Source organism: Triticum urartu, chromosome 7 (genome assembly GCF_003073215.2).
Source record: "Triticum urartu cultivar G1812 chromosome 7, Tu2.1, whole genome shotgun sequence".
NCBI classification, from domain to species: domain Eukaryota; kingdom Viridiplantae; phylum Streptophyta; class Magnoliopsida; order Poales; family Poaceae; genus Triticum; species Triticum urartu.
The window spans coordinates 491869900-491896408 of NC_053028.1; the positions used below are offsets into that span (position 1 = coordinate 491869900).

General features: G+C 47.7%; 1 long non-coding RNA gene and 1 pseudogene across 1 annotated transcript; both read right to left on the reverse strand.

Moving 5' to 3' along the window:
- The window catches only part of LOC125523848, a 30560-nt pseudogene extending 10930 nt beyond the window's left edge, over nucleotides 1-19630 (reverse strand).
- A 1489-nt stretch (nucleotides 19631-21119) lies between these two features.
- On the reverse strand, nucleotides 21120-22920 carry LOC125520981. Its single transcript, XR_007288942.1, has 2 exons — nucleotides 22696-22920; nucleotides 21120-21453 (listed from the first exon to the last, which is right to left on the reverse strand). It is a non-coding gene; the product is annotated as an uncharacterized LOC125520981 (long non-coding RNA).
- Between the last annotated feature and the right edge of the window lie 3589 nt (nucleotides 22921-26509).

Here is a 26509-nt window from a genome sequence, read left to right on the forward strand (position 1 = left end):
CGACGGTAGACGGGTGCACCGGGGGATAAGTCCCGTTGCAGTGGAAGAGAAGGTCGTGTGAGCGGCCCCGACAAAGAGGACGACGACGCCGATGAAGCGAGAGGACGCGATGCAAGGCTATTGGTCTGTCGCCGTGGATGAGAAACGTCCATCTCTAGAAGTGGACGACACGGTCTTGGTAGGCGCTCCAGCATGGTGGAGGACGGTGGCGATGGATGTGGTGGAGGACGGCGGCGATGGATGGGGTGGCGGACGGAGGCTGGTGTGGGAATGGGGTGTTCTAGCGCGGATGGTGTATGAATGGGAAAATGGAGGGAGAGGTACGGGGAACCATGTTTTTGGGACGCGCTTGTCTGAAATATGGGAAAGTTACGAACTTATCCCCCGTTTCAAATATGGACGTCTCGTCAGTTGGGGATAGGACGGTAATCTCGCATCTCCCAAATATTTGCCGGTAACTATTTCGGGCGAGGAGAGGGTGGTTTGCTACCCACGGTTGGCGCCCACGGTGTATGAACGGGGCTGACAGGTAGGGCGGTTGTGTCACGTCTGATGGAAGTTACACATCTGTCCCTATTTAAAATATTAGCCTACATCGATTTTTGGGCGAGAGGGTGGTTTGCCGCCCACGGTTGGCGCCCATGGTGTATGAACGAGGCTGACAGGTAGGGCGGTTGTGTCACGTCTGATGGAAGTTACACATCTTCCCCTATTTAAAATATTAGCCTACATCTATTTCGGACGAGGAGAGGGTGTTTTGCCGCCCACCGTGTATGAATGGGGAATGGAGGGAGAAACAGAGGTCTTTCGGATGATCTTGAATCAAATGAGTTTTGCTGCCCATGTTTGACGCCCACCGTGTCGGAATGGGCTCAGAGGCGGTCGTGTCACGTCTAATTGAAGTTACTAACCTACCCCTATTTAGAGCAGTGGAAATCGGGCCGATGGATTGTCCGTGTAATGGGTAGACAGTAATGTCCATCTCCCAAACACTTGGCTTCGGGCAGCCGATGTGGGACTGGACATTTTGCTGTTTCTTTCGAATTTTAGGACAATAAGCATCCACGTTTACCCTGGCAACTAAATTCGAATCCATTTTGTATTCCTATATGAATCTTTATAAATCATTCTATGTGTTTTTATATATCTTCAAAAGGACGACAAAGATGTAGTCCACTGTCATATATGAATATGGTTTACAAATGCGGATACTCAAATTCAGAAACTAGAATCCAGTTTAAGGTGAATTCGAATATTTGGAACACTTCATGTCCAACTCAAATGTCACACGCAGCATAATGTGTACTCCCATTTAGATATATACACAAGCGATGTATCAAGATTCAAATACCGAGTCAATCAACCAAGAATGTACGGAACTAATAAACATATAAACACTTCTAGAGTATATGGATCAATAATATCAACTAACATACATAAGCCAGGCCGCTGTACTTTTTTTTGGCTACAACAGCATCCTTTTTTTAGCCAGCATCTTGGCCCTTTCCGATGCGTGCCACTTATGGTCCATCTATACTACTATTGCTGAATGCACATTCAGCTCGATTGGCATATTTGTAGGTCTGGCACAACAATCCAAATGAAATGTCTCCGAGTCTTATCAATTAATACAAACTTATGCTCAAATAAAATTACAAACAAAAAAAACAAAAAAAACAATCATTACATGATCTCTAAAACAAATGGTTTGATTGATTACATGAACAGACAACACAAAGGTTATTCAACTATGGAAAGAACATTTCACCTATGATTTACCAAGTAGGAATTTAATTTCCTTTTTTCCTTTAGGACCTTAACAATCTGGTCAGTCTCAGCTTGCTTCGTTTTGAAATCCACCAAATATTTAATGGTTGTCTTGAGTACTGCTTGTGATTGTGCTGTTTGCTTCCTCAACATGTCAACTTCATCTCTAAGTGCAGAAGCAGAATCTCTTTCTACCACTAGTTTAGCCTCTAGAGCATCAGAAGTTGGCAATTCATAATGCACGATTGGGCTGGTGCCACTGCTGCGGGATGATTCAACGTCCATGGGGACCTCACTCTTTGATCTTGGGCTAACCTGTTTTGCCATTAAAGTTCCGATTGGATTCAGAAAAGTTGTAGTTAGCAAAACATCTCAACTGGGAGTTATAACAGCAAACCAGTTAAACAAACAAGGAATTAAAGAGTTTCAATTGGATGCTGAAAAGTAGTTATTAACATCATTGTAACCCGCTGTTGCAGCAGCAAAGTAGTTAAACAAACAAGTAGATATTTAAGTTAAGACAAACAGGTAATTCTTAACAGTAAGTATCAAACACATAGATAGGCGCAGTCTACAATATGATTAACAGGCTGTGCCATTATGTAATCAGTAGCAAACTAAATTAAGCCAAGCAACGTAATTGAACAATTTTGCAATAAGTGGCTAACTAAAATTCCGAGAAGCAGGTAACTGAACTTACGCTAGTTCTTTGTACAGGCACACTGCAACTTCTTTTTTCGCTTACAAGGTTGTACGAAGGAGTCCATGGCATCAATTGATTGGATACGCAGTCCCAATACTTCTTTCTTCCCACACTGCATGGGTAAGTCGAATGGTTAATCTGGTAAGATGGTGCGTCCTTGATATGTTATATGAGGACGTGTAGTCAGACTAGTTGTAGCCAACCACATCACACTGGCTTTTACTGTATATTTCATGCGATTACTTTTGGCATATCAAGATCTAAGCAATCTACAATAGGATGAAAAGACTGGCATCCTTCACATTATTGGCGAACTCAGTTCATAGAAACAAGCAATTCAACCATTCTGTGGGTAAATCAAAAGCGCCACCGGAATATTTTTCACTATCCAATCATACACGCAAAAAGGGGTGACACCACCATAGGGGCTGGTATGGGCGGCCGCCTCAGGTGGCTGGAAAGTGTGCACCTAGTTTGAGTCGTCCAGGTTGGCCCACACTAGTTTTGTTCATCCCAACGCACGAGCATGCAATGTAAAAAATGAAGAAAAATGTTTCAATTTGGATGGGCCAATAACATAAGTGCAAGGCAGGCCCTATAGCAAGCTCGCGGCCCAAACAAGCGCCTCCCATATCGATCGACACCAGGAAAAATCCCAATTCATTCGCTCCAGCCTCCAGTCTGGTTCGCTCCTAACCTAGCCGCCGCTGGACAGACCAACACAGCACTTCCTTGCACCCTCGTTGGAGGGCGGTCGCCGGGCTTCAAGCAAACGGAAGGACAAGAAGATGAAGATCCAACCCTGGGTGTAGCCTGCGTGGGAGGCAGCGGCGGCAGCACGGGCATGGCATCGAGCTTGCGCAAACGGACAATTGCAGCTTGCAAGAGTAGCATGTGCAACGAGCAGGTACATCACATCCCTGATTATATCTAATTTAACTCTTCAATTTCTGGCCAATAGTTAAACCTGGCGGTGTTGTAAAACTGCTTGTATGTAGGGAATCTATGAGAAAATGAAACCAATTTCTACTTATTTTATAACTCCCCCAATCAATAATGAACTGACTGAATCTGATATATCTAATCAAGTTTCGGGTGCAAACATACAAGCTCATGTTGTTCTTGAGCCTGAAGTGTCTAATGAACAGACTGCTAATGAAGGATTTGATGCAAACATTTTACATGCTCCTGGTGATGAACATATAGTGTCTAATGAGGGATCTAATGCAAGCATTTTGCAAGCTCATTGAAGGATTTAGTGTCTAATGATGATCTACTATGTTGAGAGAGACAGAGATTTGCAGGCATTGATGACAAGCAAATTATAGTGCATTTTCATAGCTTGAGGAAACATCGAGGCCATCTACCAGAAAGTCCCCGTATCATGATAACATAGCATAAATACTTTTCTAATCTGTTGTTCGAAACTATTGGCATACTTGTGCAGGATAGATATATTGATATGCAGTTTGCGCACTGGTTATACGTGCAATTACACTTCGATATTTTCAGCAAAAGAACGAATAATTCAAGCAGGTATAGACCATGTTTGTAGTCCTTGTACACCATGTTGCATTTTGTGTTTTTTGGTGCTTGCATCATTTAGTGTTATAATCTGAACTACTTTGGATCATTACCTGGTTTTCAAAGTGCATGTAGCTTCACATTTCTCAAGTTATGTTGATTTCCGGAGTGCAAGTGCCTTCGTATTTTTTAAGTTAAATGTTCGCCCCTGGAAACTTGAATTCGTGCATCAGCCACTGCACACAAATCATACACGAATGCCAGTACGAATTAAATGAAATGCAGGGACTTACGCTAGCTCATTGTACAGGCTCACTACAGCTCTGCTTGTGCTTGGGATGTTCCATGTACAAGTCCATGTTACCACTTGCTTGGATGTGCAGGCCTTGTGCTCCTTGCATCCCCCTCTGCATTTTTGACATGGTGAATGGTTGATCAAATAAGAGGAATCGACCTTGATGTTGTACCGGAGGACAGATACTTACAAGGTTATACGGGTGTGCAGGATGTGTACCAGATCCTGTAGCGCCGTCATGCTTCGCTAAAATATGGATTTGCTTGTTTCAGATGATATCTCCAGAAGAAATAAGAGTTAAGGTCAGAGTTGCATAGGCGTGTAAGCTAAGAGAGCGGTGAAAGGATATCCAAACATCGTCGGAACAGTGCACAAGGGAGTGATGTGTGGATACCTAGTTCGGACCGGCGTTTGGGCATGCTCGCCTAGCTAGAGTGCGGGTCACTTCAGAGCCGTTGAGGGTGATGCGCTGGCGTTGGCTGGCCGCGCACGGATGCAGATCTTGAGTGGCAGCGGAGCGCTACGATGCGGTGGACGAGACTATTGGTGAAGCCCCAACGGCCTCGGGGGGCGGAGGTGCGACGATGTGCTCGGTGAAGTAGCCCCGGTGAGCTGGGAGAAGGCGTCGGTGAAGCGCACCTGATGCGGTGGAACTCGGTGTCTGTGAGGCACGTCGGTTGCGGCGGCCGACGTTGTCGGTGGACCACCCGGTGCGGTGGACGAGGGCGTAGATGAGGTAGCTCCGGTGCGGTGGTGAAGCATGACCGTCGTCTTCGTCGTTCTCATCCGACACAGAGGTGGGGAACGGTGGGGAAAGAGACGAGACGAGGGGCGATTCGAGGGTTGGCGGCGAATTAGGGATTTGAGCAATCTAGGTGCGGAAGGGGACGGTGGAGAAGAGAGATTTTGCAGGGCTGGAATTGGGGCCGCCAGATATTTCAATCCGAAATGTGGAAGCGCGAACTTATATTGTCGTCGTCCTTTTGGGGGGGGGAGGGGGTGGGTGGCTGGGTGCTACGCGTCCGTCCGACACACGCGACCACCCCGACAGGACTATGCTTCGGTGCCTTAAGGTACCTGCCTCTGTGTCCATGACATATGGGCCCAACAGGTGGCTGGCCCACATGTCAGTGACCCAAAGGCAGTTGCCTTTAAGGCACCGAAGCAGCGTCCACCCCGACACAACCCTGGTTTGCCTGGTGCGCCTACATTTGAGAATGCAAACGAATCTTCTTTCATTTGCAAACGAATCTATATGTATTACCATGCCCGTGTTTTCCTTGCAATAATTAGTCATTCGAAACGAGATACCCCATCCGTTCACTTTTGTAAGTCATTTCAGACAACTTAAAATGAACTGTTTTGCACATTGTTTGAAATGTCTTCAAGGTCTTATAAAAGTGAACATAGGGAGTACTATAATTTAATTAATGAGGAGTTATTTGAAAAAAAATTGAAAAGGTACCCACGCTAACGTGGATTAGAGTGTGTGTCACATAATTAGTTATTTGAATTAGAGTGTGTGTCGCGTAGTTAGTTATTTGAATTAGAGTGTGTGTCACATAGCGATCTCCAATTCTAACGTGGATTTCGCATTTCACTTTATCCATGCTACTTTTTTATACAAATTCATATGTATATGATGAACACCATGGTAGTGAGAAAACTTTTGGATGGATTCAAACATATGACCTACAAAGTAGCACAACAAACTGAGTCAATGTCAACTTTTCGAAACTTAGTATGGCACGAATTCGAAATAATTACCTGTATGCCTGGTCCTCGGTTCAAATCTTACAATGTACACCGAATTGAAACATCGATATTAAGTCTCGTACTATGTACATTCAAATGTTGTTTTTAGCCCCCCCCCCGCACAAACGCTACAAACTTCCTGTATCGGTCAATCTTCCTCTCCTAACCACCTTAGGAAGCTATCGGTTTCCAACACACGTTCTTCTTTCTCTCCATGTTTCGATATCTAAGTCTCTCAACTACACAACCCCCTTTTCCACTCTGTTACCAAATGTATTTACCTCACACACCCTCCATTGCACCCCATGCCGAGCTTTCTCTCTCTCTCTCCCCTCTCCCTCTCGCACTAAATACATGCATTGCCTATCTAGCCCCCCAACCTCTCGTGCATGCACACGCATGCACGTTGTATATCTAGGTCACTCCCTCGAGACTGTCTCACTCTTTCTTCCGCACAGCGGGCCACACTCGCTCAATCTCACTCTCTTTATCCGAGTCTCATTTAACCTTGTTTTCTTTCACACACAAATGGTATATCTCCCTGTTCGGGCCTCGATCGACACACTCTATACTCTCTCACGCAGATTGTCTATGTAGGTCAGTCCATCCAAGCCGCCACCACTCTTTCGACCTCATGGTGGGCCACGCTTACTCAATATCTCTCTCTCTCTCTTTGTATGTCTCGATTGACCTCGCTCTTTCTCGGACAAAAACGACATATCACCATGTTTGAGCCCAATTCGACCTATTCACATTGTATACTCTCTCACGCACACCGTCTATCTAGGTCACTCTCTCCAACTCGTCTCACTCTTTCGATCGCACGACAACCCTATGTGATCGGTTGACCTTGCTTCCTCCCACGCACAAAATATATCTACACGTCTGTGACTGGATCATCTCTCAAGCTCTATCTTACAGCCCTCACCCTTGCCAAAAAGCTCAATCGGACAATATCTCTCCAGAGCATATATATTTGTTCAACGAATGTCGGACCACACTCACTTTGTCTCTCTATCTATATGTCTCTCGATTGACATCGCTTTCTCACACCATATCTTCCACGCGTTAAAGCTACTACCTCTCCATCCCTCGCAAAGCCGGAGCTATTTACATTGTGAGGGGCACTCCAACCTTGGATTAATTTGTGTAGGCATTTATTCCGGTCAGTTTAGATTATATTTTCGTAGCATTCGGCCCACAACTACTCCAATCACCGTAGAGGGTAATTAAGCTACGGGGAGCACCTAATATGAGCATCGGGGAGCCGTTGGATCGAAGATGCAGCTGCACACACGAGGCCTGAATGTTTTATTTGCAAAAAAACCTTTGGAGAGTTTGGAAATTGCGCATAATTACAAAGACTACTCCCAAGCCATTGGATCTCACTTCCAACGGTGTAAAAACTCGTATCACCATAGTATCTAAGCTGCGGAGTGGATGTGATATTCTATGCCGCTGTCATTTTTGTTCGTAAACTTGCAAAAAACGTGTAACTCGTGCCGTTACTTGTCTAACCGTGCAAAGTGTTTGTTCAAAAGAACCATCCTACACTGAAATATCGGAACAACACACGGGGGTCCCACTTGTCATTAATCAAATTTGGACCTAAAACTAACAAATCTGAAAGACGAGATTCGAACTGGAAACCTGGACTACAAAGCGTAAGTCGATAGCCTAAAAAACAAACGGTTGTTGGCTTTGTCCCATAACTTGATTTTATACAGTACTTGCATTGAGTAGAGTAGAGGGAGTGCCTCGTCAACACGTGCATGACCGTTATCTCACTTACTGGTGGGTCCCAAGTCTGCGATCTCAATCTCTCTTCTCTCCATTGTCTAACCTTTGCACGGGCACACACGAAGAGCGGCGCTAGCTTGCCGTGGTGTTATTACAACTAAAACAAACTTGGAAAATAGAAGAATCGCCTAGAACAAGAGACGTTGTGGCTGGTCGAGACGGAGCTAACCACATCTATCCTCCGTGCCACGTTTGCATGATGAAGCTGTGTGGCTAGTGGGGTGTTTTCAACCGACTGGCTGGGTCCCGAGGTTGAACCGTAGGTACTACGTCTGATACAGTATATTTTTACACGCACATTTTTCCTCCGTGCCGAGACGTGGCACATCCTACCGCGCGGTTTCAGGGTCCTCCCGGGTGGTGCACGCATATATTCTTCCTGACGTGGGACACCCTACCACGCGTTTTATGGGTCCTCCTCGGTCGTAGCGCCGAAGCAAGTAAATGAGTCGTCAAATCACGAAAGACCACCTTTCCCGCTGAGTACATCAGTGAAGCATGGTGGCTAGCTAGTTGGGCTAGTTCGACCGATTAGCTAGGCCGCCGCCACATTTGTTTTTTCACCCCTCTTTTATCTACTTGCCGGCAGGTAAATTTAAATATCCACTGGGGCGTTGCTCTGGTGTTTGGGTGCGGCAGGATCTTTAATTTTTTGATTGACGGGAGTAGGCACGGCAGGATTTTTAATTTTTTGATTGACGGGAGCAGGCGGGCAGCAATTAGTCACGATGACTCCGCCTGTACCCACTGCTCCCTGATGTGAGAAGTCGTCGACTGGTGTTTTACCGTGGTGAAAACCAAAAGATTCCCCGCTCCCTCCGCCTTCCCGTAGATTGCATTGCCTTTCAGCCGTTTCGCCCCCTTTGCTTCCTCTCCCCATTGCTTCTACCTGGTGCCATGGCGGCGCAGCAGATCACGGAGTCCGAGGTGAGGCTCCTGACACAGGAGCTCCATGCCAAGGATGCGGAGCTCAGGGCCAAGGACGTGGAGCTCCGTGAGCTCAAGGAGAAGAGGAGTGCCATGCTCCTCCGTTATGTGCGGGAGTTCACGGAGCTTCAAAAGCGGCAGGCGTCCACCACAAGGATGCTCGAGGCATCGGCGGCATTGCTGCAGAAAGCGGGAGATACGATAGGCCATCAGGGGAGCCGGCTGGAGCACGAGCGGGCCGATCATGACGAGGTCCAGGATCGCCTCAGCCACTTGGTGAACCAAGTTGCCACGCACGTGTTGCGGCTGTGCTATGCCTACCGTTGTGCCAGCGCGGCGATGCCGGCCATCGGGCTAAACCCGTTCGACCACCCGGTCGACTTCAATGAGCTGCGGCTTCCTGACCTGGTCTCCTTCATCTATTTCTTCGAGGAGCTGAGCCGTCTCCGCGCGATGGTGGGGGCTGAGCTGGACAAGGAGGGGTTGCGGGCTGCCGTCGCCGTTGCCGGGCGAATCCTTTCAGGGCTCCGTCATCGGAATCCATACGTGCCATTGGATGCCATCTTTGACGAGCTGGCTCCCGTCGACCGGGAACGGGCTCTGCGGGCGGTTGCACCCTGCATCACCAACGTCGTGCGCCTCGAGAAGCAGACGGACTTCGATGGTGTTTAGGCGCCCTCTGCATGGGCATGTCCATGTCTCGGCGCAACATGACCGTTGGATCAAACTCAGACGGTGCAGATCAGTCACTGTAGCACAAAGCGTGTGGGTGTGTTTGGTTGCATTCTCATCTCAATATAGTAGTTTCCTCTTCATGTATTTTTGTCAACCTACTAGTGTGGACTCATGCACCCTTCATGCACTCTACCAAACACCCAAAAGTGGGTTGAGAAGGGAACTTTTGCTCCCATCCCGTGCACCCTTCATACACCCTGCCTAACACTATTCGTGCTTCATATGGTTCATATTTCGTGGAGTACTGTAGCACCGTACTCTCCGTGCGCTGTGGACCTAGTTCTGTTAACATTGATCTCACCATTCATTCTCGACCGGACAGTCGAAAAAGCGGTACTATGTTACATATAGGAGTAGTTGACATGCGCACAACATCATTTGTTATCATCATATCTTACTACACTAGCAACAAGATTGTGTAGTACTGATGTATGAACCACTGCACATGCCTAGTAGTAGGAGCACTGTGTATGTTCAAGTGGCTGTCGTGTTTCGCACTCCTCCATCGTAAGAGTGGAAACGCTTGTTGTAATCATTTTTTTCTTCTGAAAAACAGTGGACACGCTCTACCGTGTGGATCCTCCTCCAGCCATACACTAAATTACTCACTTTCGCCGACGTGTGGGACAGCCAGCATCGGGGTCCACCAGCCATGCACTAAATTACTCCGTAGTAGAGTGATGGTAGACTACCCCGATCGAAGCGCCACAGTAATGCCTAATGAGCCGTCAAATCACAAAACCCCCTCATTTCCAGCAGTAAGTTGGACGAACGAAGCAACCATCATTTCACTCTTCTCTCTCAGCTTCCTCTCTATCCAACCCTCGCTTCTGCCTCATCTTGTTCCTCATTTCTTCAAGAAAACCCCGACCTGCTTCTGCCATTGTTCTTCTCTCCCAAAGAAGGAAAGGTGAGCACATCAATGGTGTTGATTCTGGCCAAGGCCCGGTCTTGCAACCCCAAGACTGATCCTAAAACTCCATCTCTTTTCTTCTTTTGGGTTTGTGATTATGGTTTAATTTAATTTATTTTATTTCTATTTGACAGTTTCTTGATGGACGCTGGAGCACCGGCCGAAGTGATGTCTATGGCTCCGGCCAAAACCATCGACGCTCATGGTACGAAGAAGCGCAAGCACCCCGCCGAGACTACCGCAGACAAGCTCAAAGCCATCGCCCTGTCCAGGCCCCCCTCTCCGGGATCCCTCATTAAGCAAGTCTAGGTAATATCTCTTCTTGACGATCTTTTTCTCGATCTTGATCGTGTTTTTTCATCTAACACGCAGTACTAGTACTAGTAGTAAAACTTTTTGGGTGATCTTGCATGTGATTTTTGTGTGCCAAATGACAGTTCTAAATTCCTCTTTTGACCAAAACATGCGAGAGGTTGACACTGATTTCTTATAGATTACTTTCAACTACTCCCTCTGTCCCAAATTTCTTGTCTTAGATTTGTCTAGATACCGATGTATCTAATACTAAAATGTGACTTGATACATCCGTATCTAGACAAATCTAAGACAAGAATTTTGGTACGGAGGGAGTACTTTATGAACATCAATGCTAACTTTTAAGAGGGTATATTTGCCTCAGTAACTTGTGTTATGGATATTGCATGTAATCCCTCTGCTCCCATGCCTTTGAAGACATGTTCTGGTGTCTTTGTTCACTCATTTCTGTGCGTATATGTAGTCATATATGGAGTACAATATCGAAAATCATCTTATACTTCTGAACGGAGGTAGTAATAAAATATGGTTTCTGTTTGAATTAGAACCAGGTCCGCGGTGGAGATGAAGTTCTCAAAGTCATGCCGTGTGAACTGGAAGACCTGATGATGAGTTCTACTGCTGAACTATCCAGCTGTTGTGTCCTTGTCGCCACGTGTCCTGAACTAGTGTTTTCCTGTAGCATTGTTGTCAGGCGTGTTCTCGAGGCTGTACTTGACCACAACAATTTCCTGGCTGTGCCTTCGATTACGAAGGGTGTGGTTCTTGTAAAGCTTCCCAACAAAACTGATGCGGCCTGTCTTCATCATCATGTTTATGAGTGGAAAGAGCACTCTGTTAGGTTCTCCAAGGTTGACAAGATGGTGATGGTGCATGTAGACATCTCACACGAAGTCCATGGCCTAGTCAGTTATGCGGGGTTCATCCCGTAGGTCGGTGGCAAAAAATAGTCTGCAGAGTTTAGTTAGTGCAACTTTGCTTGTCTGTAGTAAGTACTATTGTTCAGTACTTGATTTGTGTTTGTGAACCCTGTATTGTTTATTAGTACTGCCGCTTTTGGTGTGTGGTCAGTCCTGAGAACGGTCTATGTTAATGTTTGTCCACTCAATTCAGTCTGTATATTTTGAAGTATCCATATCATATTTTTTGTGACGACGGTCTATCCATTATGGTTACACTCCAATATCTGTATGCATTGCAGGGTTTATCACACCCACCAGGATTTCCAGCCCCATGGATGTTCGGTCCATACGATTTGTCACGACCTTTGAACTGTCCTGCTTGTGGGAGTAGGTGGGGCCCCTGCATGCCACGCGTAGTTGGACGATCAATCTTCTGCTTAGTACTTCAACATAGTGATTTCCTGGTAAGGATTCACTCGTGTCACATCAAGTAAATCTTATTGATTTACTGTCTAAATCTTACTGATTTAATGTCATGTTTTCTTTCTTTTCCTGCAATTTTACTATGCAGGTTTTGCCATGTGACATTCATCACAGAATAAACCGTTTGGTTTGCTCTACAATGGCTATTTTTGCAGCTTTCACTTCTTATGTCGTGTCAGTAACGAAGGCATCGTCCATCACTTATATTACTGGAAAAAATTGGATCAGTCTGTTGTCTGAGTACAAGCTGAATCCCTATGATGAATTGCAGTTTGGTTTAACAAAAACGCCACAATTAGTCCTTCTCGCATTTAAAAGAAATGAAGAAAAAGACTGGATCATGGTGACGGATCCTAGTCAAGTTAGAAAGCTGATCATAGCAGACCAGACACGATCGTCGCTGTCTCGCATAGATCGAGCACCGGCAGTTGCTCTAGCACTGACAGCGCCAGCAACTCAGTCTAATCCAGCTGAGGATCGGGCACCGACCGCGTCAGTGGATCAGTCTGATCTACCGGAGGATCGGGCATCGACACCGGCACCTGCTCTGACACCGACACCAGCTCTACAAGGAGCACCATCTCCGGTAGCAGCAGCAGCTTCGACACCTGCACCAACACTTGCACTTGCATCTGCTCCGACCCGTGCAGTTGCACCGGCAACAGATTGGGATGCAGTTCGCACTTCATATACCAAAGTCCTTACAAAAACCGACATGTCCACCTTCTTGGTAAGTATTGGCCGCCCAAGTGCTTCGTTCTATTTTCTTTCCATGTTGTTTCACATGATTCACTGTGTTGATCTAACCGTTTGGGTATGTCTTCTTGTTTGCAAACAGAGAATTTCTAGAGCAACGAGGGAATCGTTCAACAATCCGGGCAACCGCGGCCAAGTTTCTCTTACCATGCGCAGCCTTGGTGTGAATGAACCTACTCAATATACCATAAGTACAAAGGATGGTCACATGATGATTGATGCTAAAGGATGGTCAAGGTTCAATTCAAAATCATATCTTGCGGTAGGGGATGATGTCAAAATCGATCTTTCTCGGCAAGGAGAGCTGGTCCAAATCAACTTTGAAATTCTTCAGTAGCAGCACGCAACTGCCGAACTGATCTATCCTCCGAGAGATTTTGATGTAATAATCTGGCATGGTGAAACAAGTGTCCTGTGTGTATAAGTAGTATGACAGTATTATTTATCACATGGTATATCGTTGATAGAATTGCAACTCTGATTGCTGGTTAGGAACTATCGTTCGATTTCATTCCAACAGCTGCCGTGCTTTATTCAATTTTGTGTATTCGCCTTGCGACAGCATCTAAAACCAACATCGTACCGATCGCTTGCAATATGAAAAGCGCTGAGGTAGAACACATGGGCCCCCAAACATGCAGGGTCGGCCTGCGGCCCAAAGTCCAGAACCGTGAGCCTATTTGAGTATTATATTCTCAGCTGAACCCCCATCAAAAAGCTGAACCCCCATAATGCCCGTGCGTTGCAGAGGGAGTATATTTCTCGGCAAGGTGAGCCTGTGATATAAAAGATTTGTATATTTCTTTACAGAGGGAGTATCTCTCTGTCAAAAAATATATTTATGTATAACTAGCTACTCCTGTCTTTCTACTTCCTTTCGCTGATATGTGGGGCAACAGGCAACGGGGTCCACGTGCCATATGCACAAATTAGAGTGCACAACTTCACGGTATACACACCCCGGTCATAGCGCCGTAGTAATGCCCAATGAGCCATCAAATCACAACCCCCCTTTCCAGCTTTAGCAGTAAGCTGGACGGACGAAGCGGCAATATTTCACTGGGCCTGAATCCCCTTCTCCCTCGTCTGCTTGTTTAGAGAAAACCCCCTCTCGGTGATTGTATAGGGTTTTCTCATGGAGAACCAGGTACAAATTCTTCATCCATCCCCGATAAACCCAAGTCCCTTGGTCGCAGGTAATCCTAGGATGGCAGCTGCCGCCGTTGATGCATTTTTCTTCCTATTGAATCTAGTGTGTTTCATTTGCAGTGCCCAAAGTGCGAGTACCCTACAGGTTTCTGCGCCCTCGGTGAGACGCCACACTTGTTCCTTCTCATCCTAACCCAGCATTTCGAAACGCGCACAGTATGTTCCTAGAATCCTCTTTTCTATCCGGGAGGGTGGGGTTTTTTTGAACATGCTGTGTTCTCATATTATTTTTCCTGCAGTGTATTATTTGCTCTACCAGAACACATGTACTCAAGATGCTCGGCCTTGCCATAACCGAATACACTAGTTTAATGGTCACAGTGAAGACAAGCCATGGATATAAGTTCCGAGTTGGGTTCATGAACCAAGAAGATCCCTGCTTTTTTATGGCCGAACTTGGATAAACTTTCTCAAGTGTTACGGACTGAAAGTTGGCGCACGAATGTTGATGGAAATAGCAGAACCTGGTCTCATCTTCATTGCGATCTTCAACCCCTGCGTCGTTCCAGTTGTTCATCCATGTTAGTTTTATATCTGGTTCTTGCTTGTTGCCTCGATTACTTCTTAATCCACCTATTCTATCTAACTAATCACAATTTAACTTTAGAAGTAGCAACGAATCTCTCACGAAGATGCTACTTCTAACTAATATTTTCTTATAATTGGTGGCACGTGTAGGTTTTTTCAGTGTTAAGCAGTCTGCTCGTTTGTTACTTGGTAATAACTCGGCTGTTACTAATGGCACTGAAGTTGACTGGATCGACATCCACAAGTTCATACACTTTATTGATCGTCTTGAGGTCCTTGTGGGGCGTTTCAATGGTGGAAGGCCACGTGGGATATGTGTGTCACTGCTGCACTCGTTGAACAGGTCCAACTGTGTCGAGAAACTTATGGTACGAGCTGTTTTCTGTTATATATGTTGTTCATAAACTATTGCTTATACACAGTTTTACAGTTGTGATCTTCTTGAAACAGGAACTGCCGAGTTCTATTGTTCCTATATAGATGCCTGACCATGGCCGGGTCAGACTTGCGCTTGGTCACAACATGATGTTTATGTCGACCTACTCAATTCCCCTTGGAGGTGAAAACATACTTATTCATGGGTGGTCTCAAATAATGAAGGCCCGTCCATCTTGGAGAATAGGACAGAAGATTATGTTCATGCTTTTCCATGGCTCTAAAGCGAATATCCTGTTTATTGACCACGTTGTGAGATGAAGCCGCTTTCAGAAGGTTGTGGATGCGTGGGGTGGCGCCTAGGCCTTGTCCTGGGGCTTGGCGGCCTCACCCTTGGTTAACTACAGGCAAAGTAGCACTGTTCGAGGCGTGCTTTGTACGGTTGAACCTGTATAAGTACTCATACTACTTTCAGCTTTGGTTGTTAAGTGCCCCTGCTGGTTTCAGTTAAGGTTGTTAAGTACTCCTGCTGCTTTTACAGTCTGTCGTGTTTCTTCAGTCCTGTCTTCCTCCAGCCGCCAAAAACAAACCAGCGCCGGCGGGGCCGCCTGCTTCCGCCTCCCACGGTTGGCTGCGCCTCAGCGCACGCATCGCCGCCCCCACCATCTCCTAAATCGTTAACACCGACGTCCTCCGCGCGCTTTGGTGGGCTCGCCGCGGCGCCGCCCTCTCGCGTTGTCAACATGGTCAACAAACAACAGGAATCGACAGAAGTACGTGGAGAGGATGACAGTAGGGGCCCACCACGTTAGCGTATGGAAAAATAAAATGCTTCCTCCTAGTGTTTTCCTGACATCTGGGACCCACGACATTGTGAGCGTATATAGTCAATAGACAAGAGAACAGCACAAGATCGGCTGACACCTGGGACGTAGCTACTCGAGCAGTATTTTTTTTGTTTGGTATTGTTGAGACGGATCAGGGTTTGAACTGGGCTCTGGCCCGTCTAGCCCAGGCTTATATTTTATGTTCGCCATGTGACCAGCCCAGCTATTTTTTCTTTGTGAAAATGAGCCCAGTTTATTTTTTTGAAGAATACCCAATCTAGGCCTACTTATTTTTCTGCGCCCTGATGGGCTACAACTCTTTCAAGACGCCTGCAAATCTTGAAAGTAATATGAAATGGGTTGTAAATATAAAAACAGATGACAAATTGGCAATTACTTTATAATTTCTGAATGTTATTACATTTTCAGATTCCTATTTCACTGGGCATTAACCTAATTTAAATATATCTTCAAAGTACTTTAAATCTGACTGGACATTTCGGTATTAAAAATAGTTTGGAACCCACAGAAATATGCGAAATTGGCCCTGGCCAACCAAAAAAATGACTGCAATAAATGGCATAAGAAGTTGCCATGAGCTATATATAAACTATTAAAAAAAGAGGGAGTGGTCTGACTTGTGGGCCTGTTTAGTTGACGCGTATGCAAGATTTTTTTAGTTATTATATACGTCAACAAACGATTCAAGCAGACGTAACCGTTGGATGTCAATCCAACGACCGTCGTGTTTCTTCAATCTCTGATCTTCTTGCTCCAGCCGCCAAAGCAGCGCCGGCGGGACCGCCTACTCCCGCCTCCCGCGGCCGGCTGTGCTGCCGCACAGGCCTCAGTGCCCCTACTACTCCCACCGCTGGCTAGGGCATCCCTCTACTCACCCACACCCCCTGTTATTCTGCGGCGACGGCAGCCTCACACCGCAGCCGAACCGGTGAACGCTCGTACTCCTCTCCGCGTGGGCATCCACTGCCGCGTCTTCCCCGGCTCCGCGTCGTCCCCTTCCTATGCCTCACCGTCGTCCACCGCCGTGGTGCTCTCGGTGCGGCGTGGTCAATGTGGTCAACGACCGACTTCCAACGGAAGAGTACTGTACGTGGAGAGGCTGACAGCTGGGTCCACGGCAGCCGCAAGGAAGTGCCTCCTTAGTACACGGAAAATAATTATTCCTCCACCTGATAGCGGGGACCCACCGGACGGGCCACCAGTATTTTGTGAAAAAAATCGTTTCCCTCTGACTGTTGGGACCCACCGGACGGGCCACCGTATTTTGTGAAAAAAACGTTCCCCCCGCTGTCAGCTCGGACCCACCAGAAGTGCCTCCTTATTACGCACAAAAATGAATACTCCCCCAGCTAGCTGGGACCCACCTTGGTGGGAGGCTGACTTGTGGGCCTACTAAGTTGACGGGGACGAAGGGCTTTGTCAACTTAGTCAATATGAACGATTCTAGCTCCAGTGACCGTACGATGTCCATCCAACGGCCGTAGTGCTTCTTCAACCTCTGGTCTTCTTGCTCCAGCCGCCCAAATCAGCGCCGATCGTGCCGCATGCTCCTGCCTCCCGTGGCCGGCTGTGCTGCCGCGAAGGCCTCACCGCCCCTACTATTCCCACCGCTGGCCAGGCCCTGCGGTGACGGCAGCCTCACACCGCAGCCAAACCAGTGAACCCTCGTACTCCTCTCCGCGCGGGCTTCCACTGTCGCGTCTTCCCCGGCTCCGCGTCGTCCCCTTCCTAGGCCTCGCCGTCGTCCACCGTCGTGGTGCTCTCAGCGCGGCGTGGTCAATGTGGTCAATGACCGACTTCCGTCGGAAGAGTACTGTGCGTGGAGACACTGACAGCTGGGTCCACGGCCGCAGCAAGGAAGTGCCTCCTTATTACGCGCAAAATAATTATTCCTCCACATGATAGCGGGGACCCACCGGACGGGCCACCGTATTTCGTGAAAAAACGTTTGCCCCTGACTGCTAGGACCCACCAGCTACATCTTCGCACGCAAGGAAGTGCCTGACAGTCGGGACCCACCTGGTCGAAGCGTACGTAGCGTTGTCATTCTGGTCGCGAACGTGTACGTACATACTGGTCGATGTAGAGGCGCCACGTGTCGTAGTAGAGGCACGCACGTAGCATTTACACGTACGTACAGCGTCCAGGGTGCAAGAAAGAAAATACGGCCACGTATGTGTACATACGGGCAGGGTCTCGAATGCCTACTCGCGCATACGTACGGCCAGGGCTCGTGTACATGGCTGGGTCGGAACGGAGAAATAGTATCGTCATCGTGTTCATGGGGTGGCAACAGAGTGCATCGTGTTCATGGGGAGGCAACGGAATGCGTCGTGTTCATGGGGAGGCAACGGAATGCGTCTTGTTCATCGGGAGGGCTTGGACGGAACAGACGATGGAAACGAGGCCTGGCGTACCATAGAACGGAGGAAACGGCCTTGTGTTCAACCGGCCACGTTCGAAACGGGATCCTGTTCATCGGGAGGGGTCTGGCGTACCGCAAAACGGAGGAAACGGACCTCCTACGGTCGAAACGGGGGTCCTGTTGATCGAGAGGGGTGTGGCGTACCGCAAAACGGATGAAACGGACTTGTGTTGGAGTGCTACGGTCGAAACAGGGGTCCTATTCATCGGGAGGGGTGTGGGTACCGCAAAACGGGACTCCAAGGGATACTTTTTATCTCCACCGTCGACCCCCTCCAGCCTCCACGAGCTACTGTTCATCCACCATCGACCTCCTCCAGCCTTCACCTGCGACTGTTCATCCACGGGCTCCTGTTCATCCAGCCTCCACCGCGCGCTACTCCATCGGCTACTGTTCAACCAGCCCTCTCCACGGGCTCCTGTTCAACCACCCCTCCACGAGCTACTGTTCATCCTGCCCTCCACCGTCTACTGTTCATCCTGCCCTCCACGGGGTGGTCCTGTTCATCCAGCCCTCCATGGGGTCCTGTTCATCCAGCCCCAACCGGCTCGATCGATCGGGGTCATGTTCATCCAGAGGCAACACCACGGGGTCCTGTTCATCCACCCCCACCGGGAACTGTTCATCCACCCCCCGACAATGCTCACTGTTCATCCAGAGGCAGCATCGATCAGCTTCAGTTAGCAGCAGTAGCAAAGAAATCGCTCGATCGGGTTCAGTTAACAGTCATCCATCAATCGCGTGGGTTCAGTAACGCGTAGCCTGCAATGCAATCGCTCGGATTCAGTTAGAGCCCAACGCCTCACTCGGGTTCAGTTAGAGCCAACGCCTCGCACACACGTGCATACGTGTACGAGAGAAGAGCGCATCGCTCGGCCCCCTACCTCCCACCGTAACCGGGAACTCCCTGAAATTTTCCTCGCCCTCGCTTCTACCATGGTTTTTTCCGTCATGGACGACTCAAAGAATGTCATGCAGCTGCGTCTCCGGCCCGCCTAGGACGAAAAGCTCATTTTCTGTCATGATTTCTTGTCATAGAAGTAGGAGCCCACCACATCTATGATTATACCGGGTTTTGTCACAATTATCATCATAGAAGTGTCATATGTATGACAGAAAAAAAATCGTTCGGCCCAAAATGTCACGGATGTGTCTTTTTTTTGTAGTGCGATCACCTCATCGACATGGCCGGCTCCGCGCTTGAGCATGTAGAGCGCGCGCTGCGTGGGGATGTGAGCCACATCCCAGACCCAGAGCTAGCAGGCGAAATGCTTGGTGTGCCCCCGCTCCAGCGTGTGCAAGTCCAGGCGATCGATGCGGCCGAAGTCGCCGAAGGCCTCCTCGCCCCCCTGCAGGGACCAAAACTGCATGGGCAGGTCCTCGACGACGACGCGCACATGCAGGTTCATCTTGAGGATCGCCGCGTGATCGTCTTCATGCCATGCTCTGACGAAGTACTTGCCACCGTCAATCTTGAGCACACCGCGCCGCACCGCATCGTCTCGGTGCGTAGGGAGGTCGAAGTGGACGAGGAAGGCCTCCGGGTGGTGCGCAGTGACGCGGAGCAGGTGTGCCGGGGTGCTGAGCTGCTCGATGATGGCCTTGCTGACCGCCATCGCGTTGGTGGAGTGGCGGCGGTCACCTGCGGTGAGCGTGACGGCGTGCTGGTGCAGGATGAACTCGTCGTGCTCGAGGGCCGGCGTCGCCATGATCACCCTGTTGCTGAAGCGTGGCCGCCGCGCGGGGTCGCAGTGGAGCAGACGGTCCATCGGCGTCGGCACCGGGGCCGGCGGGAAGCGCAGGCGGTCTCGCACGGGGATCCGAGGAGGCTGCGGCCCCAGCCTGGCACGAGCGGAGCCTCCTGGACCGCCGTTCTTTGGATTTTGGGGACACTCCTTGCCGAAGTGCCCGGCTCGCTTGCAGATGATGCAGCGCAGCGGGTCTCTGCAGTCGACGCGGCGGTGGAGCTTGCTAAGGCAGCGGAAACACTTGCCTCTGAACTGGCTCAAGAAGGCCTCGCCGGCTGCCGACCGCATTGAAGCCCCAGCGCCGGTCCGAGCGCTGCGATGAGCGGCGCTGCGCATGACCTAGCGGGGTGGGGGGGGAGCCAGCCTTCCGGTTCTTCCTCGAGGTGACCTCTGTCCACCCCTCGCCATCCCCCTCTGCTTGGCTCGAAAGGGAATGGTTGACCGGGGGTGAAGGGAGAGCCACAATGGATTTGAGGCGGCCACCCTCCTGCGGGGGGGGGGGGGGGGGGGGGGGGGGGGCTTGCGCAGATCCGCTGGTCCGAGGCGCGCCCCCGCCCATGGCCGGCCGTCTCGTTGCAGGATACGCGACGTCGAGGCCGGATCTGACGCAGCCGTCGTGGATGCAACGGATCCAGGGGTGGATGGCCGTGAAGGACCGCCGTACCGAGGGGGGTCGCCCAGGGAGGTGGAGCAGCGACGCAGGGGGGGGGGGGAGGGGGGGCTCCGCGAGCTGCAGGCGGAGGAGCGGGCCATACAGCCGGTTTTGGTGGCCGCCGGGCCCAGAGCAGCCAGCGGCGGGAGTGGGAGCGTGGCTAGCCTAGCAGCGACGCTCGATGGCCTCTAGAGAGGCGAAATGTTGCACAGGAGCTGAGGTTGGCCAGGGAGTTCCTGCAAGGTTCTTGGAGATAAAGAACGAAATGGATGTAATGGCAACAAATTGCAATAATGTGCCTCCAAAAATTCTACTCCAGTACTAGTACATCAAACTTCCTCCGTTTCAAAAAAAAAGTATATCAAACTTCCAGGCACCGTGGCCACCATAAACACAAAAGCATTACTAATTCTGGACTCCACCCATGCCATAAAAAGCTCTATCTAACATGACCCATTATCATCAAAGAAACCAAGCCATGGTTCTGGGCTCTAGTTGTGAGGTAACTAGTTTACAAGCTTGGTACAGGTAAACAAAATTTAAGTTCATGTTTTTTTCCTACGATGAGCCTGGGGTGGAGGGGTGTGCGGCAGGGTTGGTGTCGGCGTCCTTCTTCTTCAGGTCTTCGAACTTGTCGATGGCGACCTGCAGCTCATCAGTGCTGCCGACTGCTCTCATGGTGTAATAGTACACCCCAAAGACGAACCCCGTCAACCCACCGCCCACCACCAGGTTCTTGGTCTTGGGAGCAAGGCTACCGAATCCCACCATCTGCTCCGGCAACTCGGCGCTGCTGCATGCAGGACACAGATATGGAAATGTTATGGCAACTTGTGGGACATGTTGATATCAATTCAAAATGCAAAGGCTATGTAAATGTGTGACAGTATAAACATAGAGATTCAAGCACATGACTTCGGTTTCCTTCTTCTGGCTCCCCTCTAGCAGTTACACAATTTTAACACTCGTAGTTCTGCAGCAACTCAAATGTGACTTCGGTGTTACCCTAAAAGAATATTCTGTTTTATCGAGGTATTACTGATGTGTAGCCTTTCCAGATAAAATAAATATTATTTGTATATCAAAACAGGAAGTACTGAAACAGCTTTCGTGTATACAGTACAGAGCACTCTAACAAGGTCTGTCTACTTGTTACTTTGTTAGCAACTTCAGAGTGAAAAATAGTGTTGGAACTTGTCAGCAAGAAGGATCAAATGAGTCGAGAGGGAAACTAAATAATACTGTACATGCAGTTTCAAAGCTTCACCTGGGCCATGTGTGAGATTTGTTGGGTGAACTTTTTAAGACTAAATGAAGCACTCGAGACCCCAGCTTAAGTTCTTCATGTTTCTCCATATGCTACGTACAGAGAAGAGCAATTCCCTTTCGATAGAGCACATGTAAGTTGAAAAAGAAAATCTATATAGACCACTGTGCTGAAATGTGTGAACGACACATGATGCAATTTATCATAGCGCTGATAATTGGCATTCTGACATGGTGACATACTGAAAGAAAATTTGAAGTTAGAATATTTGTTCTTCCACGATTCCTCGTTCAGTCGTTCGCACTTCGCACAGAACATGATTACATTTTTGGGAGCTTGCAAATTTATAATCCACGTTGGTTAACCGTTGCACAGTCCCCCTTGCCGTTGATGCTATGAAAATTTGAAACCTAATATGCTATTGCAAGGGGTGAAGTTATTTAATTTACTCCCTTCCCTACGATGCAGTGCTACAAAAATATTTGGCTCCTTCCTCCCCGTCTTGAGAGCATCTGCAGACCGAACCCGTGATCGGGATTGGGATCGAATGCATAGAATGCATGCAAGAGCAAGTGCCTTGATTCCTAAGCTAACATCGTTGGATGCATCATCAGAAGTTCAGAACCCCTCGTTACGATAGCCCTGCCTACACTGCGGACGGGAAGTGAGAGCAGACGGTCTCGACGAAAGAGATCCGCCTGGATTGGATTGGATTCGGTTCGGTTCTTCATCGCGAAAGGCTGTACCAAAGCTAGGGGGTTTCCTTACCGACAGAGGGAGGAGTCGCGGGAGCCGATACAGATCCGGCAGAGGGCGCACAAAGATTTGCTCCTCTTCGAGGCGTGCTCCGGTGGGTTCCGGCGGAGGAGAAGGAGCGGGACGGCGGCGGTGCGGCGGAGACGGCAACGCGGCGTGGGGTGGGCAGGGACAAGGGAAAGGGAAAGTGGTTTTGGATTGTTTTTTTAGTAATAAGGTTTTTTTAGGGAATTTTTGAGTAATAAGTTTTTTTGAGACAACTTTGAGTAATAAGTGGTTTTGGATTGGTGCGTCCTGTGTGCTGGGCTGGGTTGGACCTCGACCTGTGGTGGTGGGCTTCGGCAGCAACCCACTAAGCGATCGCCTTTTTCTTCTTCCTTTTCTTTATTTTATTATATATTCGAGAAAAGATTTTCTTTAGAACAATACTTCGCCACTCGTTTTGTTTGTAGAAAAAAAAGATGCCTTTTCCTTGGTGGAGGTCGATTAAGGATTAAGGGCGGATTAACGAGTTACTTGATTTGTTAAGCTCATAGTCCGTTTTCTAATGAACAAAGCTAAGCACAGGTTCCTCGTTAAACTTAACAAGTGAGCTAACGAGTTTCATGAGCGCCACGTTAATACAACATAATACATATTTCTATGTTATAAGTGGCAACATTTCTTGGCACTTCAATCTATCTGTTCAATCCAACCGATCCAACCGAGTCCACATGAGATAATAACTAGCATACCTCGTCATGTGATTGCTATCTTTCTTTGTAAAAAGACGGACAGAACTAAAGCAAAAGCGGGTAATGTGAACCAATACTGACACGCTTAACGATTTTTAAATGGACAAAGCCGATGAGAGTTTTTTGCTCATTAAGCTTAGCCTTAACGAGCACGAGTTTAACGAGTCGAGCCATAACACCAAAACCAACAACATATGAGCTTTCCCCGTGAAAGCATCAGCCATTCATGTGTGTGGACTTTAAACTAGATAGGTCACCAGACATTGAAGATTGGCAACTATAAATGCATTATTTACATGGTTAACCTCTGAGAGGACATGAAATGGGCTCAAAATCTAATTTTAATGTATTTGACATATTTTAATAAAATATATTATAATTAAAAGAGAGATATCATATTGTCGTGATTTCTATTAATATGACATGATTCTACTAACAGAAGTGGGGAGTAATTTAGACTAGTAACATGTATATCTGATGAAGTTATGCAATAGCCGGCTATAGCCTTGCTATAGTCCCGCTATAGCTCATTTGGAAGGACCGCCGTTATTTGGCACAACCCACTATCTAAAACTATGGTAGAATTCGATGGTCGTAGAACGACAATTAAATTGTTCTCCGACTTCTAAGAATTAGAAACGTTTCATAAAATCATGTTGTTTTTAACATATCATGTGCTTTTTAGCAATCATCATAGTAATTAATTTTACAAGAACTTTACGTGCTAGCTACAATCCATATAAACTGAGTCATTTTACAGTGCATCCGGACAATATGGACCGTCTGTCGGAGCGAATTCGATGGTCCAGATCTGATACAATACGCTGATGTCACGTGTATTATATCAGACCCCGAGGGGCATTTTCGAGAGAGAAAATATTTCGAACTGATCAGATTTTCCCTTCCAAATATTTCGAGGGTATTCTCGGTACGAATTTCAGGGCTATTTTCGGTTCGATTTTTATCCCGTTCGCTAGGGTTTATTCCTCGCCGCCGCTAGGGTTTAAATCCTCGCCGGCAGGATCTAGCCGCACGTCGCGGCCCCTCCCTCCCTCCACCCCAATTCCCTCGCGATCTCGCATCACCTTTTCAACGAAGAACACGACAGGAGGCGCACTTCCCTCCCCGCGGCGGCCGCCGGCGAAGATTCGGCGCCATCCCACCTCCCAGTCCTCCATGCGGGTGCCTATAGCCACAAGGTTATAGCAACCTCTTTCCCACATCCCAATTGGTTGTTTGTGTTCTCTACGCCTCTCCGCTATGGCCGCACTTTGATCTGGCTATGCATCTCGTCCGAAGACAAGGTGGTTGGGTATGGATCATGTTTTGCGGGACTAGATGAAGCCGGCCGCCGGCCTAGACGGCCAGCCCCGACTGTAAGATGTACGAAGGTTCAATCGTTGCATTCATACACTTATACATTCATTCAACATGTATTCTTTTAATTTGGCTGATAGGTGAGATTTGGAGATCAATAGAGATGATAAGCTATTAATTTTGGAATGTACTATAAACAATTCATAGTTTATGTTGATCAATATTTATGATGCTCGCTTCTTCTTGTGCAATTGCTGGACTGGGATCAACAGACTTGGCATGTGCTTTATAAGAAAAATTAGATTCACATAGGATATCCACTGTTTGAAGATTGGTGTTAATTCTTATTATGATGATTTAGCCTTGTTAAAGGGAGAGTAATGATCCTCGCAAAAAGCAGAGAGAAAGGAATGACCATTCCATTCTTACATATGTTGCATTCCATTCTTCCGTCTTTAGTTATGTCCAACATTTGTTACATGCACACACTTGACAAGGTTAGTACAAGTAGTAATCTTTTCTCTGTTTTGTAGGGCTATGACAGAACATGCTATGTGATTCCCTGAGGCAGGATGGATGTACCATGGCCACCCTACTGTGCTCCTGAAGGTGATCCCTTCAATTCAGCGCACGTCCTACCATGCCGCACCATGGTCATTGCAGCACCTGCAGAGGCCCCCTATGGTACGTGCTTTACTCTGGTTATCCCGATGCTCTGTTTTTTGGCTTTGCGGCCTGCCTATGAGACATTGACTGTGCCGTTTTCTGGGATTGCGTGTTGATTCATGAAGTATTTTTTCTTCTGTTGTGAGGCTATGCTCATGCTCGTACCTTTTTCTCTCGTATGAAAATAGACATATCATAATCCATTACTCTACTAGGGTTGCCCGTGCACTATAATTGATCCGAACCTTGCCCAGGTACTGTTACTATCACATGGTTGTAAAAAGCAAATATAGATTTCTACGAGATCGCGTAGAGACCAAATTTATTTGAATAAAGTATTATAACCAATATTATTGAAGTTTCACAACTTGACTCATCCGCAATGGACTAAGAACACGAGTAGGAAACCTTCTTCTGGACTAAAACCCAACCACACCCTACTCTATCGCTTTATGGCCAAGTGTACACTCCACATGTAAGAATGAACCACAATGCTGGACTAACTGCTTGCATCCTCATCGTCTTCAACCGCAGCTGCATCCGATACCCTAGCATGGTACTGCTTGAACCTATTCCTGTATTTCATTTTGTTGTAGGGTGAATCGACAAGCACAACAGGTAGCTCTTTTCTGAATCTGTCGATGTAGGCCTGCATGCGAGGATATGTTAGTATCGTTCCACACGTTTCAGAAAATGACAGAATTTTAGGTGTTACTCTACGTACTTCATCATATTGCAACCTCAGTTTTACTCCCGTAAATAATTCGATGTTCTTCAGCATGTATAGTGCACAACAAGAACTGCAACATTTTATGTTGTTAGATCAGCATTTCAGATATTAACAATCTAAAACAAAAACAAAAGCTAATATTGTTGACTGACGTCTCATCGGATTTTGGCACATTAATATTCTGTACTGGCCATTGCGTCACGTTAATGTCTTCCCATGCATTGCTTTCAATCCCATTGACTCGCATCGCTGCTCTCAGCTGTGCTTTCATCCCACGTACCTGCAAGCCCAATGGAATGAGAAGTTGCCTACGACTAATACTTACATACGATGTTAAATATTTTCTTATAATTAAATATATGTTGAAATTCTCACCACT